Source organism: Gopherus evgoodei, unplaced genomic scaffold (genome assembly GCF_007399415.2).
Source record: "Gopherus evgoodei ecotype Sinaloan lineage unplaced genomic scaffold, rGopEvg1_v1.p scaffold_39_arrow_ctg1, whole genome shotgun sequence".
NCBI classification, from domain to species: Eukaryota; Metazoa; Chordata; order Testudines; family Testudinidae; genus Gopherus; species Gopherus evgoodei.
Window position 1 is genome coordinate 513,744 of NW_022060060.1, and position 19,038 is coordinate 532,781.

General features: G+C 45.9%; 1 protein-coding gene and 1 long non-coding RNA gene across 3 annotated transcripts in view; one reads left to right on the plus strand and one right to left on the minus strand.

Moving 5' to 3' along the window:
• LOC115642209 overlaps positions 1 to 19,038 on the minus strand; it is a 440,558-nt gene that overhangs the window by 256,831 nt on the left and 164,689 nt on the right. The window lies entirely within an intron of this gene.
• LOC115642377 overlaps positions 1 to 19,038 on the plus strand; it is a 31,200-nt gene that overhangs the window by 4,328 nt on the left and 7,834 nt on the right. For both annotated transcript variants that reach the window (XR_003998185.1, XR_003998186.1), the window contains exon 2: positions 18,582 to 18,666. This is a non-coding gene — a long non-coding RNA (uncharacterized LOC115642377). The remainder of the gene's footprint in view (positions 1 to 18,581; positions 18,667 to 19,038) is intronic.

A 19,038-nucleotide genomic window follows, 5' to 3' on the forward strand; every position in this document is an offset into this window, starting at 1 on the left:
GGGCGCCTGGCATTGGCCACTGGTGGCAGACAGGATACTGGACTGGATGGTCCCTTGGTCTGACCCAGTCTGGCCGCTCTTATGTCCTTACTGGTCTCTAGCCTAGTCCAGCTCTGCAACTGATCTTCCATGTGACCTTGAGCAAATCACTTCACTTCTCTTTCCCCTCCCTCTTCTGGTCTGTCTTGTCTCATTAAACTGCAGGCGTGTAAGGACAGGGACCGTGTCTTGCTGTGTGTTTGTACAGCACCTAGCATCAGGGCAGGTGGGTCACGTGTCTCCCCCACCCCCGATTTGCTGCTTGGCTTGTACTGAGCATGCTCACACGGCCATGCTAGGTATCACTGCTGAAACGGGCTGCCCTGACTCGCCTCCCCCCACCCCCGCACTATGGGCAGGCGCAGGTCGTCTCTGCCTAGCACAAGGCAGTAATACAAATAGTGAAGTGTGATTGCTGAGCTCCGTTAAGCCAGTGCTAGTTTATACCGTCTGAAGAGCAGAGTTCAGATTCCGACGTGTATCCTTGTGCTGATTAGTACCTTGGGCCGGGCTTTTCTTTCGTGGGAGCTGGCGGCCTTTAGAAAAGTCTGAGTTGCCAACGCGTACAGGTTATTGTCAGGGTATCTCTCACTGTGGTATTGTCACTATACTGTCATCATCTATTACTATAGTAGCTGCAGCACAGTGAATCATGCCTATACCAAAACGCCCAGTGAATGGAAACATTTGCCCAAGCTAATGAGCTCGAGAGTAATTAGCGTACTACGTGCCCCAACAGGTAAGAAACATGAATTAGTTCTTTTTTTTAAAACAAAGTCACTTTTTGTTTTTGTTTCACACTCAGGAAACTAGGGGCCAGATTGCCAAGGTTTTTCGGCACCCAAAGATGTAAAGAGCTGCCTAGTAGCATTCTCAAAAAGACCTAAGCGGGTTAGGCGCCTAACTCATTGAGCTCAATAAATGCCCCTCACTCCTCAAGGTTTTCTGGAATTGTTTGCATCTATGATTTATCTTCCCCAGTTTCTATGTTTTCCAGGGATCCACTTGTATTTTATTTGACAAGAGCATTTCAGAAGAGATATTTTTTTTACCCAATGGAGAAAGTATATTTTAAAAAAATGAAGTTGCTTCTGATCAAAACGTTTCCAAAATGCCGTTTCTCTAGGTCTGACTTTCTGGCATAGCTGCGACCATACGGAGGTTTTTGATATGGTGTTTGTCATTGTGATAACTCCAGCTACCACCTAACACGGTGATGTGTGCCAATACCAAATGTCCGTTCCCACTGGTATGTAGGAGATGATCACATCTAATGGGAATTGTACATCAAGATTCCTTGAGCAGCTTTCAAACTCTCATCCTACTGTTCCCACTATGGAAAGTATGTCTTTTATTTGATACTAATACAGCCGAGGTATTTGTTAGGGGGTATATCACTGTGATAAGTAACTCCCGCTATAGTAGTATGCACAGTGATACACAGCCCTGCAAAATCTTCCTCATCTCTTCCAATAACCGCAATCAGATAATTATTAGGATCACTCATCCTTCCAGTCCTGCAAACAGTACAATAGGCAGGAGACAAACTACTAATCCCTTTAAAAAACATTGAATTAGGAATATAGGGTGATGGGATGTTTAAAACTAGAATAGAATAGAGGAAAGTGGAGTGGAATAGAATAAAACATTGGAAAGGAGACTAGACTAGACTAGACTAGAATGTTTACACACAGGAATTGCTAGAATAGGTCAGACCAATAGTCCATCTAGTACCCCTTTACAAATATTTCAGGCTATGATGAACCTCCCCTGCAAAAGTGACAACTCCCCTATGCCATGCCACCCGTACTTCTGCATTGCTGCTGGCAGCAGCGCTGCCTTCGGAGCTGGGTGCCCGGCCAGCAGCCACTGCTCTTTCGACCCCCCCCCCCACAATAGTCTTGTGATCTCCTTTTGGGTTGGGATCTCCAGTTTGAGAAACTGTGTTGTCATACAACCTCCTGTCTTGTGGCCAGTTCCAGACAACGCAGAGGGAGGTGCAAGAACTGCCCTCTAGTGGGCACTTCGAGATAACCTTGACATGAGCTTGAATCAGATAGAAGTTGGCTCGTGCCCTGACAGAGACGGGTTTATGTCCTCTGCAAAAACCTTTCCCCCTCCATACTTACTCTTATAATTCTGTATCTTCTCCTTATCATTACAAATACCCCTTCTCTTATCGAATCCTGATGAGCTCTTGTCCTCACTGATACTGTGTAACGATGAGTTCCACGGGTCAAATGTGCAGAAGGCATCTTGTTTTATCAGTTTTAAAATTGCTGAATTTCAGTTGGATTTGAAAATCCCCTTGTTCGTGCTTTGAGGCAGTATGAATAGAAGTGCTTCATCTACCTTTTCTCTAGAGTTTATTGGTTTGTAGCCCTCTGAAGTCCATTCTGATTCAACTTCTCTGTAATGTAAACAGCCCCAGCGGGTATTTGCAAAAGTTGCTTAGGACTGTAAGTCCTGCTGATTTTCTAGGAAACTTGTGCTGCACAGTCATGTAGGAATTTTTGAAAGTCACTCCCCTAATCTTTATCAGCTGGGATTTTAAAAGAGCCTAAGGTACTTAGGAACCCAGTTTCCAATGGGAGTTGAGCGCCTAACTCCTTTAAGAACTTTGAAAATCCCGGTCTATTTTTCTTTTTCTAATTTTTTTTTTTTTTTTAGAAAATAGTGGATACATTTAGTCGTGTCAAAATCTGTCCTGAAATGGATGACATTCTTATATTCTTCCTCTTTCCCTGGGTACAGCCAAAGATTGGATCTCAGAGATCTAGAGTTCAAAGGTGTGAATTCAAATCCTGGTTGAGTCACGGTATTCTGTTCTCTGGGCTGGTATTTTCAAAGAAGCATGAAGGTGTTTTTTCCTCGGAAACTCCCAGTCCTAGTTTCCAGCCAGGTTTTAACATCCAGGTGTCATGAAGAGTTTCTTAGGTCCCCTCCTGAAACCAGATATCTCTAAATAGATACGCCAGTTAACGTGTTTTTCCTTGGTTCCGTGATTTTCTGTTGCATTTGCATTAGCACCTCTATGGCCATGTGTGGTTTTTGACATGAAGTGCGTCACTGTGGTAGCTCCCGTAGTAATTACACTGTGATACACTCCCGCACAAAATCATCTACGGCCAAGGTTCATTCATAGGTCTTAGCAGCTTGGGCAAATGTTCAGAAAGGTGGAAACTCTTAACAGCTTCTCTGAAGTATCCCCCGTATTTTGGGCTGTTAATGATAAAGTTCAGGGTGATGAATATTATTACTCTTAGGTAGCAGCCAAACTATACTAGGATCTTTCTAGACATTCGGGAAGGATCTCAAATGCTATTCTATTGTAATCTTGTTCAGTGTATTCTAGTCTTGTCTATTTATTCTAGCCTAGTCTATTATGGTTGACCTCAGTATAGGATATTATATTCTACTCTAATCTATTATAGTTGCTTTAATGTAGTCTCTTTTATTGTAGCCTAGTCTACTCTAGTCCAGCCTACAGTAGAACCCTATTTTTTAAAACTAATTAGGGACCGAGAACTTTGTAAAACCGAACATCTTAAAGTGACGGTAGGTACAGTGCATCAGTCGCAGTATGGTGCACTGCAGCGCTTTCTTCTTCTTCAAACCACTGTGAAGCGATTTCCAGTGAATTGAAGGCGTCTGAATGTGAAGGGATGTTGACTTGTTTGCTGCCATCAACTTCTTTCATTGTGTGATTCCCTCACACATACACATTAGAAAAAATAGCTCATATAACTGATCATTTGTAAGACTGATTTTTGTAAAATCAAGGCTATACTGAATTATAGTCTACTCTAGTATATTCTAGTGTTGTTCTAACATACGCTAGGATAATCTGTTGTATTCCAGTTGAGTCTAGAGTTGTCTGCTCTAACCTCTTCAGCTCTTTTTATCATGCTCTTCAGAGTGGTATCTGAGTCTAAGAACAGAGAGACAAGTAGATAGATTTTAGGGGATGAGGAACACAGAGTAGGAACTGTGTATAGAAGTCAAGTCAGTTGACTGTAGGGTGTCCAAAGGATTTCAGTTTTTCAGATGACTTAAGGTATTTGCAAAACAGTTTGGAGGTTAAATCCCATTGAAAATTGTTGTCTTCTCCTTCAGTGAGGACGGTGTCTCTGACTCCCTTGGGAGGCTTTGACATTCTCAGTATCTGACTCTTCGGAATGAATATTGGTGAGCCAAAAGAATTTCTTTCTCAGCACTGGGTCTGGCTTACTGAGGTGAGGGCTAGGACATCCAGAACTTTGCTGTGGGATCTGTGGTGGCTACTCCCTTCTCCCAGGTAGTATTATGTGGTGGTGTTTGCAGCTGGTTCTTGGGAGGGCCCCTGATGAGTGCCAGTGGGGTTTGCCTTCTTAGCCCAGTTGAGTGTCTCCAGACTTCACTGCTCCAGGGGTGGATGAGACCAGTTGGATTTGGGACAGACCGCTTGAAAAGAGAGAGAATGAGGATTACAAAAGGGAAGAACCCCAGGCATAGCCCAGCGCTCTCCCCCAGAAGCACCCACTTTGTGAGAGAGTCACATCCCAGCCAGAGGTGACACGTTTGCTTCTGGGTTATCAGCCTTCTTGGTACCAGCAACAGCAAAGATTTTGTGGTGCTGCAGAGACACTGAGACTCAGAGTTGCCCATGGAGCCTGGGGGGTGGCAGGGGGAATGGAAGGGGGAGATAACGGGGATGGGGGGTGTATTTGAATAGGGAGCCTGTAGAGGATATTTGCATAAAGGGTCCAGGATCAGATTTCTGGCCTGCTCAGTGACCAGTGCCATCTCCTTCATAAATTCATGGAGCACATGTCCATCAATGGGTATTAGCCAGGATGGACAGGGATGGTGTCTCTAGCTTCTGTTTGCCAGAAGCTGGGAATGGGCTGCAGGGGATGGATCACTTGATGATTCCCTATTGTGTTCATTCCCCTGGGGCACCTGGCATTGGCCGCTGTCAGGAAACAGGATACTGGGCTAGATGGACCTTTGGTCTGACTCAGTCTGGCCACCCTTATGTACAGAGAAAGGTGCAGATGACCCCTAGCTTGTGATAATGGAATAACCTGACCAGAGGAGAGTATCTTCTTGTCTGAAAGGGATGGGGTGTGTGGAGGGAGAGAGAGACTAATTTGAATATCCATAAGCAACATTGCAGAAGATGTCTATCTATTTTAGGTACTGATATGATCCTCCTCCCATTAAGATGATATCAGCTTATCTCACAGTCCTTATTTACCCTTGTGACTTCCCTGTGAGGTGAGGATTGCTATTTATCCCCCATTTCAGAGAGGGGGAAGTGAAGCATAGAGAGGCTAAGGGACAGATTGATACAGGTATTTAGGCACCTAGTGGGATTTTCAAAAGTGTTTAGGTTCCTAAATCCCATTAACATCAATGAGTTTTGGATCCTAAATGCTTTTGAAAATCCCATTTGGTACCTAAATGGCTTTGAAGATCTGGCCATGAATGACCTGCTCATGGAAGTCTGCGGGAGAGCAAGGAATACAATAGAGGTCTCCCAGGTGCCAGCTATTGTCAGAACCCAGGGATCGGCAACCTTTGGCATGCGGCTCACCAGGGTAAGCATCCTGGGTGGCCGGGCTGGTTTGTTTACCTGCCGCGTTCGCGGGTTCGGCCGATTGCTGCTCCCACTGGCCGCGGTTCACCACTCCCGGCCAATGGGGGCGGCGGAAAGCGGCGTCCAGCACATCCCTCGGACCAAGCTGCTTCCCACAGCCCCCACTGGCCTGAGCGGCGAACCACGGCCCGTGGGAGCTGCGATCAGCTGAACCTGTGGATGTGGCAGGTAAACAAACCAGCCCAGTCTGCCAGGGTGCTTAGCCTGGCAAGCCATGTGCCAAAGGTTGCTGATTCCTGCCGTAACCACTGGGCCATCCATCTTATCCTCAGGGGATCATGAATAACAATTCTCTCATGAGTACATGAGTATTGGTGTGGTGGGGAGATTTTGGATGTGCTTTCTGGTCAGAGTTCTTTGTCAGGTATGGCAGGGGTATTCAAAAATTCCTCATTGGGAAAGTTGTTGGCAAAAAATGAGTTTTTTTTCTTCAAAAATGGAATTTTTCCACTAAAATGTTGACATTCTAATTTAAAAAATCAGAATTTTTTTTAAAATTTTCAAAATGTCTCCTTTCAAAATAGAGGGAAACTCTTGATTTCTCTGAATTATCAGTGGAGAAAAGGAGGGAAATGAAAAGTGAGAGGAAGAAGGAAAGAATGCCATTTTCAAAGTGAAACAAAATGCTTGTTTCAATGATTTTTCCCCCTCAAGCTTCCCCCATACAGTATCCCAAACCAAAGCTGAATGTTTTGTAATAAAGTAAACATCCTGGGTACTAAAGGGGTCTTGAATCTGCCAGAGAAAGGTAGAACGAGAACCAATGGCTGGAATTTAAACCCAAACAAATTAAACTTAGAAATAAGACAAATTTTTTTAAATAGTGAAGGCGATTAATCAGTCCCAAGGAAAGTGGTGGATTCTCCATCTTCATGTCTTAGATCATGACTGGATGCCTTTCTGCTTCACTCAAACACAAATTATCTGGCTCAAAAGAGGGTAAATGGATGAAATTCTATGACCTGTGATACACAGAAGGTTAGATTAGATGATTTTTCTAATGGTCCCTCTGGCCTTAAAATTTAAGAAATTGTTGGAGATCCTTAATTTTTTTTGCTAGACAGGCAAACCAACAAAGAACATTGCAGCCACTCCAGGATCCATGTTTTTGATAGGGGATGTGTCACTGTGGGGTACCCAGCACCCATCCATCACAGTGATAGAGTCATACAAGATCCTTGCCCATCTCTGGGGAATGAACATTGAGGTGATGAGAAAGTCTCTGGAAAGCTCTCCTGCTGGAAGAATGTGGAAGAAGAGGGGTTGGATGGGACTTGGGACTCCTGAGTTCATCTCCTCGATTCCCAATGTATTTTCTGGTCAGTCACGTAGGACTGGATCCATGGCATTCCTTTGATTCAGGTCCTTATATCACTCTGTACCTCAGTTTCTCTGGCTGTAAAATGGGGATTTGGGCTAGGGGCTTTAGAAGCACATCTCACATTCATTTCAATTGTAATTGTGTGTCTAAATCTTCTTTGACAATCTATTTCCCCTCTGCACTGGGAAGCCCTCAGATGCTGCAGTGATGGGACCACATAAATGCACAGGTGCCCGACTTCTTTCACACAGTCATTGCTAAGAGATGCAGGAGTGTCTCACCATAGTAGCTACTCCAATCAGCACAATGGTATGGAGACACACAAAATCCTCTTTGTATGAAATGGCTCAAGGTTTTCCCTGAGTGAGATTTATTTTTTGGGAAGAGGCGAAGATGCAGTTGAAGCAGAGAGATGTGAAGCATTTTTCTCTTTCCACGTAACCTGGATGAAATTGTGGCTCTTTGTATGTTGGAATAAGTCAGAGATTCATAGAGTATCAGACCCGTGTGATTATCTAATCTGACCTCTCGCATAACGCAGGCCATAGGACTTCCCTGAATTCATTCCTATTTGAACTAGAGCAGATGTTTCAGGGGGAATTAAAAATGGCCAGTGACAGAGTATTGTAAATTGTTCCAAAGTTTAGTTACCTTCCGTGTTAAAAGTTTGTACCTGATTTCTAGTCTGAAAAATGTGCTTACCTTCAACTTCTAACCACCTTGTCTGCTAGACTGAAGAACTCTGTATTTGGACGTTTGTGTTCACCATGTAGGTACTTATAGATGGCAATCAAGTCACCCTTCACCTCCTCTTCATTAAGCTAAATAAATTAAGTTCCTTGAGTCTTTCACTGTAAGGAAAGTTTTCTAATCCCGAATCATTCTTGTGGCTCTAAGATGAGGTTTTACTGCGCATTGAAAGGTGGAACTTGTGTGTAAAGTAAATGAACTAATGGCTCCGGGACAGGACCTTCTAACCTCATGACTAGATCGACCACACAGCTGTTTCCAGGACTCTGTGAGGCTCTGTTAAGAGATCAAAGCTAGGGAAGTTTAAGGCTCTGAGTCCAGAATTATATACTGTGTTTTCAGAGTCGCAAGAGTGTCTAGGTTTTTGACAGGAGATGTGTCACTGTGGAAGCTACCGCTCCACCTAGCACTGTGCTACAGAGCAGTATGAAATCCCTGTCCCCCTCTTGTGAACTGATGTGAAGATCTGAGCAGATTCCATGTCATCTGACTTCTCATCACCATCGCTAATGCGCTTCAGGTTTTTGACAGGGGATTTTTCACTGTGGTAGCTACTCCACCCCATATCACTGTGGTACACAGTCGTACAAAATCCACCCGTCTCAGGGGAATGGATGTTGGTGTGATGGGAAAATGTTTCAAAGGCAGTTTCCTTGCCTCTACACGGGAGTGGGAGCCAGGTGAGCCAGGTTAAGTCGTGGCTCTATTACACACTTCTTGTACCAGTGTAGGTAAGTCTCTAGGACCTGACCTCCAGCCAGCTGGAGTTAATAGAAACGCTCCCCTGGATTTCAATGGATTTTGGCTCAGGTCCTTAATCTCTCAGGCCAGATTGACAAAAGTTTTGTAGATGCCTTCTGGTGCAGTGGGAATTACAACGGCACATAAGCATGTTGGGTGCCCAAATCCCATTGATTTAGGGTTAGTACCTGATTCTCATAGGTCTCCTCAAAAAATCCTGGGGATAGAGATATTTCAGAAGAAGTCAGAGGTGTATGCTTCCATATTTATTTTCTCACTTGGGAGCAATTGTTGCAGTGTGTGACAGACCCAAACCAGTGGGGTACAGGAGTCTGCTAGAGGGCAAATATACTGGTCAGTGGATGAGTAGTTTTTTGTACCCTGAGTGACCAGAGCAGGGGCTGCACCAGAGTAATCAGGAACCTGCTAGAACCAATTAAGGCAGACAGGCTGATTAGATCACCTGCAGCCAATCAAGGCAGGCTAATCAGGGCACCTGGGTTTAAAAAGGAGCTCACTCCAGTCAGGGAGGGGGGAGCCAGAGGAGAGGACGCGCATGTGAGGAGCTGGGAGCAAGAGGCACAAGGAGCTGAGAGTGAGAGGCTGTGCTGCTGGAGGACTAAGGAGTACAAGTGTTATCAGACACCAGGAGGAAGGTCCTGTGGTGAGGATAAAGAAGGTGTTTGGAGGAGGCCATTGGGAAGTAGCCCAGGGAGTTGTAGCTGTCATGCAGCTGTTACAGGAGGTACTATCGACAGCTGCAATCCACAGGGCCCTGGGATGGAACCCGCAGTAGAGGGCAGGCCCAGGTTCCCCCCAAACCTCCCAACTCCTGATCAGACACAGGAGGAGTTGACCCAGACTGTGGGGAAGATCACTGAGGTGAGCAAATCTGCCAATACATGCAGGGCCCACCAAGGTAGACAAGTTGTGACAAAGTTCCTCCTCTACCTTGGTAGATTTGCTCACCTCAGTGATCTTCCCCACAGTCTGGATCAACTCCTCCTGTGTCTGATCAGGAGTTGGGAGGTTTAGGGGGAACCCGGATCCGCCCTCTACTCCGGGTTCCAGCCCAGGGCCCTGTGGATTGCAGCTGTCTATAATGCCTCCTGTAACAGCTGCATGACAGCTACAGCTCCCTGGGCTACTTCCCCATGGCCTCCTCCAAACACCTTCTTTATCCTCACCACAGGACCTTCCTCCTGGTGTCTGATAACACTTGTACTCCTCAGTCCTCCAGCAGCACAGCCTCTCACTCTCAGCTCCTTGCACCCCTTGCTCACAGCTCCTCACACACACTTCCTCTCCTCTGGCTCCCCCCTCCCTGACTGGAGAGAGCTCCTTTTTAAACCCAGGTGCCCTGATTAGCTTGCCTTGACTGGCTGCAGGTGTTCTAATCAGCCTGTCTGCCTTAATTGGTTCTAGCAGATTCCTGATTATTCTAGTGCAGCCCCTGCTCTGGTCACTCAGGGAACAGAAAATTACTCATCCAGTGACCAGTATATTTGCCCTCTACCAGACTCCTGTACCCCACTAATTTGGGTCTGTCACAGGTGATAGAAACGGGTGTGAGAACTCTCCTTGCCCGGTATTTTCATGCAGTTTCTATCAGGGTCTAGGTTTTTGCTAGGCGATTTGTCACTGTGGTAGCTATCCCATCTAGCACCGTGCTACTCAGCTGTACAAAATCCTTGGCCAGCCAATAGCAATGAATGTTAGTGTGACCAAATATTTTTGGAGCATGCCCTTTGTTGGGCTCCACATAGCTGCTAAAATGACTTGTGTTTTTGATAGAGGACTATTCACTGTGGTATCCACTGCCCAGTAGGACACAGTGTTATGGAGCCATACAAAAATCTTTTTGGTCTTATCAGTGAATCCACAGGGAAAATACGGCTTGGGATCGTTCATCCCTCTAGTTGTGAAGAGCCGCATATGTGAGAAAGGTGAATGGAGAATTTCTTCAAACTCAAATCATTTTCTTCTCTGTCAGACATTCACAGCGAGCCTTACATTCTGCAGAGAAGGGTGGCTGAAAGATGGGGAAATAGATAGATTCCATCCATCAGAGAAGATTCACTGAGCTTTGAGATTTGATCCTCGATCTTCCTATTACTCCACTTCTCCATCTGCAGAAAAGATGGTCCTGTGCTTATGACCCAATCCTGGGACTTTGGGAGATCTCAGTTTGTTTCCCTGTCCTGACACAGACCGCATATCTGACCTTGGGCAAGTTCACCTACCGTCAGACCTTTAAAGGTGTTTAGGTTTAAAGATTTAGGCATCCAATTCCTTCACATATTTAGCGCTTAGTATCTCTTCCTTGGGTCTCCAACTGTCTCACAGGGGGATAATGTGGATCAACACATTAAAGATTATGAGGTACGTAGGTACTATGGTAGTAGGGCCATGTAAGTGGCTTAGATAGATATGTAAATGTCTCTCCCTGTGAAGTGGGGGGCATCGTTGTTCTCCTCTGTGTCTTTCTGTCCTTTGCAGGTGTGCTGAGAGTCTAAATTTATTCATGTTTGTCAGATGGCCAGAATCTGATGACAGGACCCCTGCTAGAGAGATTTCTTTGCATCGTTGCTGCTGGACACAGGTTTTTGTTCGGGGTTTTGTCACTGTGGGAGGTACCCCACCCAGCACAGTGATACAGAACTGTACAAAAACCTCCTCCACAAAAAGTGGAACCATTCAACCCAGTCAATGCCTTTTTGCAGAGCTCTTCCACTAAGTTCCAAAGAATTGCATGTGGGTGAGGAGTCAATTAGTAATGTCCCCAAGATCAGATTGTTTTCTTTTCTGGTGGATATTCCCAATGAGAACTAGATATTGCAGCAATGGGTGTTGATATAAGACCCAGGGGTGGAGGTGGGAGGAAGAGAGAGAGACAGAGAGAGAAAGACCGAAGGGGGGGATGTGGATGGGGGAAACTGATTTATATGTAAATATTTTGACAAGAAAAACACCATTGAAACTCCCACAAGAAATCCAGAGTTAAGGTGAAACTTAAAAGAACCCAAACCTTTGACGGGATGGGAACTCACAGGGAAGGTATCCAAGTTATCTTGAGTCTGGGTGGGATTTTCAAGGGAATTTAAGGAATTTCACAGAGCTAAAGTTCATTGCTGGGTAGCTTAGCAGTCTAAGTCTTAGGGCCATAATGATAGGGGTGAGTTTCAGCCTCAGTCCTCTCTAAAGTAATATGTAGTGGTCTCGCTAGCCATATGTGCTGGGCATTTCGAGGGGCAAGATCCACAAAGGAAAGGAGGAGGCTAAAAATGCAGATAGGTGATCAGGTTCGGCACCTAACTCCCAAGGTTTGTGCCTGATTCCCCTGGGAAAATCCCAGTGTGGAAGAAGCACAGCTTGTTGTTACAGGTGCACACTTGAACATTTATTCCCTCCCCTGGGAGCTTTTCTCCCCCTTTTTTGCTGTGATGGAAAGTCTATGAGAATTTTCCTTGCCTGAATTCTTTGGGCTGCCACTAACCAGATCTAGGGTTTTTATGGGAGGAGTTGTCACGGTGGTAGCCATCCACCCATCCTAGCGATATCCGGTCAGACAAAATCCTCTGCCATCCAATGGCAATGAATTTGAAAACGTAGGAGTGCACCCTCTGTTGGGCTCTGTAGCATAGCTTCTAAGATTACCAAGTTTTTGACAAAGGACTTTTCACTGTGATAGCTGCTACTCCATAGCACACAATGGTACAGAGCCATACAAAAATCTCTTCTATCTCATCTAACTTGGCCAATACAGTTTTGGATTGTTCAGCCATCTAGTTGTGAAGAGCTGCAGGTGTCGGAGGGGTGAATGGAGAATTTCTTCAAGCTTGTATCATTTTCTTTTTGTTTGGATATTCACAACGAGCCTTAACATTCTACAGTGATGGACAGAGGATATAAAAAGCGAGAAACATGGAGAAACAGGTAGATTTAATCCATTCAAAATAGAAAAATGCTGCATTTCTCTCCCCCCCATGTTTGTTGTTCTCAGGACAAAAAGGAGGCTCTTAAGGAGCTGAATATGTTTACCTTATAAAAAAGGATGCCAGGTATTAAGGGCTCTTTAATCTAACACAGTAAGGCAGAAGAAGAACCAATGGTTTGAAGTTAAACCCGGACAAATTCAAGCTGGAAATAAGGCATTGGGTTTTTTAAAGTCAGGTTTATTAACCACTGGAACAAACTATCCAGGGAAGTGATGGACTCTCGGTCTCTTGAAGTCTTTGGATCAATCCTGAATGCCTTTCTAGAAAATATGCTTTAGTGAAACACATGTAATTGACCTCAACACAGAAGTAACTGGCTGAAATTTTACGGCTCATGTTTAGACAGGAGGTCAGACTGGGTGATCTAATTTATATTTTCTGGCCTTAATATCTCTGAAACTGGGATAACACAGTTCTGATATTCTTAATGAGAATCAATCCAGTCTAGAATGTGTCCTACCCAGTTCTGGAGTGGTGAGTAAATTGGGAAGTACTGGTATGGATAAAGAATTAAATTCTGGTTTAACAATTTTCAAGACGTCATTGGAGAAATTTCTTGTCCAGAACAGGGAAATCTTAGTAGGAGAGAGAAGCTTTATTTCTCATTTCCATGGAAGATTAGTAAGGGAATAAGAGAAATCTGAAGTGAACACAATAAAGACAGTTTGCAAGTTATTTTTCTTGAACCAGATTCTAAAGCCCTAACTCACTACTCATGGGGTTAGGGGCTAGTCAGAGTGTGAATAGCATGATCTCTCCTGATACTGGTAGAGAGGTGTATTTTATTGACTCTCAGGAGAAGGCAGGACACAAAGCTGATGCATTCTCTTCAGAGGAAAGAAGAAAACAAAACTTAGAAACAGAGATCTGAAATATCTGATGGAAAGGGACACATTTTTCCCAAAACTTTTTCTGAAAACTTTTTTCCCTTCCTTTTTTTTTTGGACCAACTCTACTTAGAAATATAGGCTGAGATTCTTCAAAGCCTCTGCAGGATTAGAGGTCACATTTACAAAGAGTTTTAGGCACCAAAGGGTGCAGAGAAGTATCTAGTTGGATTTACAAAAGTGTATAAGCAGGTTAGGTTCCCGACTCCCATTGGAAGCTCTTGTTCATTTCATTGAGAACGTGGCATTGAAATTCTTTAGATAGATTTGTAAATGTCAGCCTTTGGCTCCGCCTGATGGAATACTAACCTAGCAGTCACCTGAAATTGGGCTGCTTTGCACAGCTGCCAGCAGAACAAGGTTTTTATACTGGCTTTTGTCACTGTGGTATCCACTGTAGTACACAGTGATGCATGCCCATACCAAATCTCTTGCCGAGATAAGAGATTTACATCATGACTGGAGACAGAACAGTGGTAGGAGACATGAAGGCAATTCTTATTTTTGAATTCAGCTGAGATCTTTTAAAGCACCAGGACCAACGTGAGACAGCACTTCAGAAGGTATGTCTGCTTAAAATCTCTAACTCTTTGGAGAGGAGTGGAATGATTGGGTAGAGCACTGCATTTAGATTTGGGACACCTGGGTTCCATTCCCAATCTGTCATTGAGTCCTGTCTGATCTAGGGCAAATCACTCCACCTTCCGTGCTCCATTCCCCTTGCATAACTAGACTGGATTTTTCAAAGGAACATAGAGTGGAGTGAAGAGCCCAGATGGCTCTGAAATTTCAGACTCCTTTGAAAACCCAGGTTTAGATTGCAATGAATGTTGGGGCAGAGACTAGCTCTTCCTCTGTTTATATACAGGGCCAAGGACTATGGGACCAGGATCTAGGCTGGGACCTTTGGGTGCTACCAGTATACTAATAGCTAGGCACTGTTTAATAATATCAATGAAATGGTCCCCCAGGGGTTTAAAATGATATCACTTCATGGAAGGGAAGGCATGACACCAGCTGAGGCTCAGTGCACTTAAATCAAATCTTGAGCCTAATGGGAAGTTGTTCTGAGTCCGCCTTTTCTCATAGGAGTGCCAGTGTGCTTAGCTTTTTGGTATGAGGTGTGTCACTGTGCAGTCCCAGCTGTCCAGTAACACAGTGATACACAACCGTACCAAATGTCCTTTACCTCGTCTCTAGCTGGGCACTGCAACGTCTCTACTTTTTAGAGACGGATACAAAGAATTGAAGCTATAGATAGAATCCATCTTTCTTTCTTTCTTTCTTTCTTTCTTTCTTTCTTTCTTTCTTTCTTTCTTTCTTTCTTTCTTTCTTTCTTTCTTTCTTTCTTTCTCCACTGTTTCTGAATCCACAGCCCTGAAAACTTTAGGAAGAAATAGCCTCCATGGGTAGTCATGCCACAGTCGTCCACTAGGGGTCACTTTTGCACCGCTCTCAGACACTGCTGGTGTTAGCTGTTGCTGGTGATGAATTACTCTACAAGACTGGCCCGGTAGCTCCTTTGTTCCTACACATCAATACAATGATTATCTGATGTCTCCTCAGTTATCTTTGTGTTCAGCAAGACACAGTGATTGTCTTCTGTTCTGGTATCTGAGTGTCTCAAATGTTTCACCTCTGAGCTTTCAGCTTGATAAACCCTTCAGAGTAAATTATATTGACCTTAAAATAGTGACTTTAAGGGAAATTCATCTTCCTGTTTCCACTCGGTTATTCTTTCCCATTTCAAAGATTTCTGATTGTCAATGGCATTATAATCCAGCGGACAAAGGCAGGACACCATTCAAAGGCTAGAGCAGCGATTCTCAAACAGGGGTCACTGCTTGTGTAGGGAAAGCCCCTGGCGGGCCGGTCCAGTGTATTTACCTGTCCCGTCCACAGGTCTGGCTGATCACAGCTCCCACTGGCTGTGGATCATTGCTCTGGGTCAACAAGGGCTACTGGAAGCGGTGGGCAGCAAGTCCCTCGGCCCTCACCGCTTCCAGCAGCTCCCATTGGCCCGGAGCAGCGATCCGCGGCCAGTGGGATCCGCGATCGACTGGACCTGCGGATGGGGCAGGTAAACACATCGGCCTGGCATGCCAGGGGCTTTCCCTACACAAGTAGTGACCCCTGTTTGAGAACCACAGGGCTAGAGGATGAAGCTAGACAACAATGGAGACTAGCCATAAGGTGAAAATTTTTATTAAGGAGGAGAATTAACCATTGAAAATAATTTTCTTGGGGACACGGTGGATTTTCTGTCACTTGCAATCTTTAAGTTAATGCTAGATAGCTTTCTAAATGGTGAACGGGAAAATCTGGGTGTATGTGCTGTGTGTGTGTTTATGCATATGGGTGTGTTTGCTTATCTATGTATTTGTGTGTTTGTACATGTGCACATGTGTTTATGTTTGTGTGTGTGTGTGTGTGTGCTTTGTGTTTAGGAGGAAACTTCTTTGGCTGTGGTTGACATTATTAGCCAAGCGTTGGCATTACTGGAGGAGCTGGATGAAATTGGGGTGTGCACTGTGTTTCTTTGTCTGTTGGAGACAGAAAAGGTGTTCCTTGTGGAATTTGTAGTCTGCCACAAAGAGTAGTTAGTGCAGTAAGCTGACGTGAAGCTCCAGGATGGACGATTGCCATACTTTTCATTCCTTTGTTTTCAGACTATTGAGTTTCAAAGAAGTCTGAGTTGGAAGTGAGTTGGAAGCCAAGTGCTTGAGCAGTTGTGCGTTCACGTCCCTTTAAGGTTTCGGTGGTTCGGTGTGGCACTTCCACAAGCTTAAATGACTTTTAAAGAAGAGTTTTGTGGTAGTACATGGGAAATACCTGTCACTTACCAAAGGGGCCTCTCAGATTGGTTCCATATACTGAGAATGACCAACCCAAGGGCCTCCCTATAAAATGTGTCAGAGCTTGAGGTCACGTCCTGGAAAGCTGGAGTGAAAGCCTGTCTCACATTCCTACAGAGCTAGGAGATGATGGGAGACATGAGGCATTAAAGCCCCTGAGAAGCCCACTTTCCCCTTTTGTGCCACTCCTGGCTCTTCTCTGAGTCACTGTGTCTCTGGCGCAGTAATAGGTGCCGGTGTCTGCAGCTGTCAGCGAGCGCGGCTGCAGGGAGACCTGGTTCTTGGAAGTGTCTCCAGAGATGGTGACTCGGCTTTGGAGAGATGGGGCATAGTTTGTACCCCCACTATATGGATATAACCATCCATCCACCCCAGCCCTTGTGGACTGCAGATCCAGTGCCAGAAATAATACTGAGCAGAGATGGAGACATCGGAGAGAGTGCAGCTCAGGGTGAGGGTCTCTCCGGGCTGCACCGTCCCTGGGCCAGACTGGACCAGCTGCACCCGAGAGAGGATACCTGGGAAAAGGAGAAAATAGCAAAGATAATATTAGCCACTGAACAAATCCATAGGCCTCCCCAGTGGGCAGGACCGGGCAGTTCTGTGTCTGGGGAGGGACTGAGGCTCCTCCAGCCAGTGATTTGTGTTTGCAGAGGACTCCCCTGGGCAGGGATTTGCATGTGGGTTCCCCAGGGTGGGTATAAGATATGACGGGGGTGAGTGCTGAGCATGTGGCAATGTCCCCTTGGGGACAGATGTCCCTTTACACCCCAGAGAGACCCTGCACTCAGCTCAGCACACTTGTAATGACTGGAGGTGGCTATGAGGGTAGGAAGTAGGGTTCAGGGTCCTGGACTGGGACTGAGAACTCCATAGGCTAAATATTGGCATATGAGTGTCACCCAGGCAGGATAAACTCCCAGGAAGACAAGTCTTCAGGCACCGCTCGGTAGGAGAGTCCTACATCGCTTTTGTGTCTGAGCAAGTGACTGTCTCAGTCAATGGGTGACTCGCCAACAGAGAAGTGGCTATTGCCAAATATGCTGGTTAAATAAAATAAATATAAACAGTGCCTGGGAAAGGCCACAGCAGATGAGATGCTCCTAGGAATGTGAGATCGGAAGGAGACGGAGCTGCAGGAAAAGGGTGGTTGTAGGTAGCAAAACCCAACGTACCCCTTCAATGAATGGGGAGGGGATGGGGCAGCCCCAGGCTTGGTCAGAACAAGGGCTGTGACTGCAGGAACTCAGACAAGAAGAGAGACTAGGGGGAGATGGGCTGCTTAGTGTGTTAGGGAGCTGAGTACAGTGGAGCAGGTGCTCTCTGAGCCGGCCAGAGGAACTGACTGCCACCGCCTCAGGGAGGCGGTGAGTTTTTTTGGGTGTGTGTTACTATAGAAATGTGGATCGTTAATCACCTCTTCTGCAGGGAGACCTTTGTGCTGTGCGCAAGACCTTGCCCCCCACATCACCACAAGCTGCCTTTGCTGCTTGCTGCATTTCCCTGTGTGTTCCCGTGTCTGTGCTTTGAACCGTTTGGCTACAAGCAAAGAATTTTATTTTCTGGCTAAGTTCCACTCGAGCCCTTGAAGGTGAATCATGCACGGAGAACCGGGCAGCTGCGGGATGCATCTTGAAATGCACACTGGAAGCGCACTTTTCCTATTCAGCTCACTGTGTGTCTCCCTTTCCCTGGGGATGAGCGAGCTCTGCTAAACTTGCCCCGCCAGCCTGCAGATGCTCCACCCCTGGTTTTTGTATGAGTCCCTGCATTGCTCTGTGTCACTGGAGCAGTAATAGGTTGACCTTTTGGGAGGAGACTTGCTGTGTAAATTAAATTGTACAATCTACTGTACCGCAGATGGCATGTATCTGAACATGCCTGGTCCTGCTCACAATGAGGTCCTGGCAGTTCCAAAGGAGGAGACCGACCCCAGCCCTTCCTCGTTGCAACAGGAACTGCTGGCTAAGGTCCCTCCCTCCTAGTGGGCTGATCATGCCAACCATGCTGGCACTGGGTCTGGCAGCCTCCCGGCGAATGCCTGGAGTGGCTCAGGTATATAAACTCTGTTGGGGTCACAGGCTACATCCTGTCCCTCCAGAACTGCCTGAGCTTCTCCAAGACACGGCTAAAAACACACTTTCCCTGTAGCTGTGCTCGCAGACGGCTGTGAACACTGCCATCTATTATTGCGAGTAATTGATTGTGGTTTTGAGCTATCTAAGCTTCAGTATTTCCTTTCTGGGGGTGAGGGTTGGCAGCTAGGCTGGCTGGCTCTCCCTGCATGCTTGTATTAAGGAGCCTTAGGCTGTTCTGATCCAAACACCACATGCTGTAATTTTTCCACAGCAATTCTTGGTGCCATGACTTGGATCCACAGCATACCACCGGACTGGAGGACTGTTCCCCACTGAACCCGGGCACCATCTGAAAGGTAGGAGACCTTTTAAACCTCTATTTGGGTTCTGGGTGAGGATGGCTGGTAGGCTCTGGTTTTGAGTGAGTTGCACGCTGGATCTGGACCTTTTGCAGCGGGAAGAGGCACGTGGGTGGCTGGGTAGGACTCTGTTCGGCTGTGCCAGTGTGAGTGAGGGTCACAGGAAGGTGCTCAGAGCTCTCTGCGAAGCCCACCATCTCGTAACCGGAGATGTCTCTAATGCAAGCCCTGTGACCGCCGAAAGGGGGGCCCTGACCAAGACAGTCTCGTTCTGCATGGCTTGACTGGCGAGGGGCCTGCTTGGGTCTAGGATTGTGTGACCCTAGGCTTTTCTGTCCTTGGATGGTCCTTTCCCATGACCTCTATCCT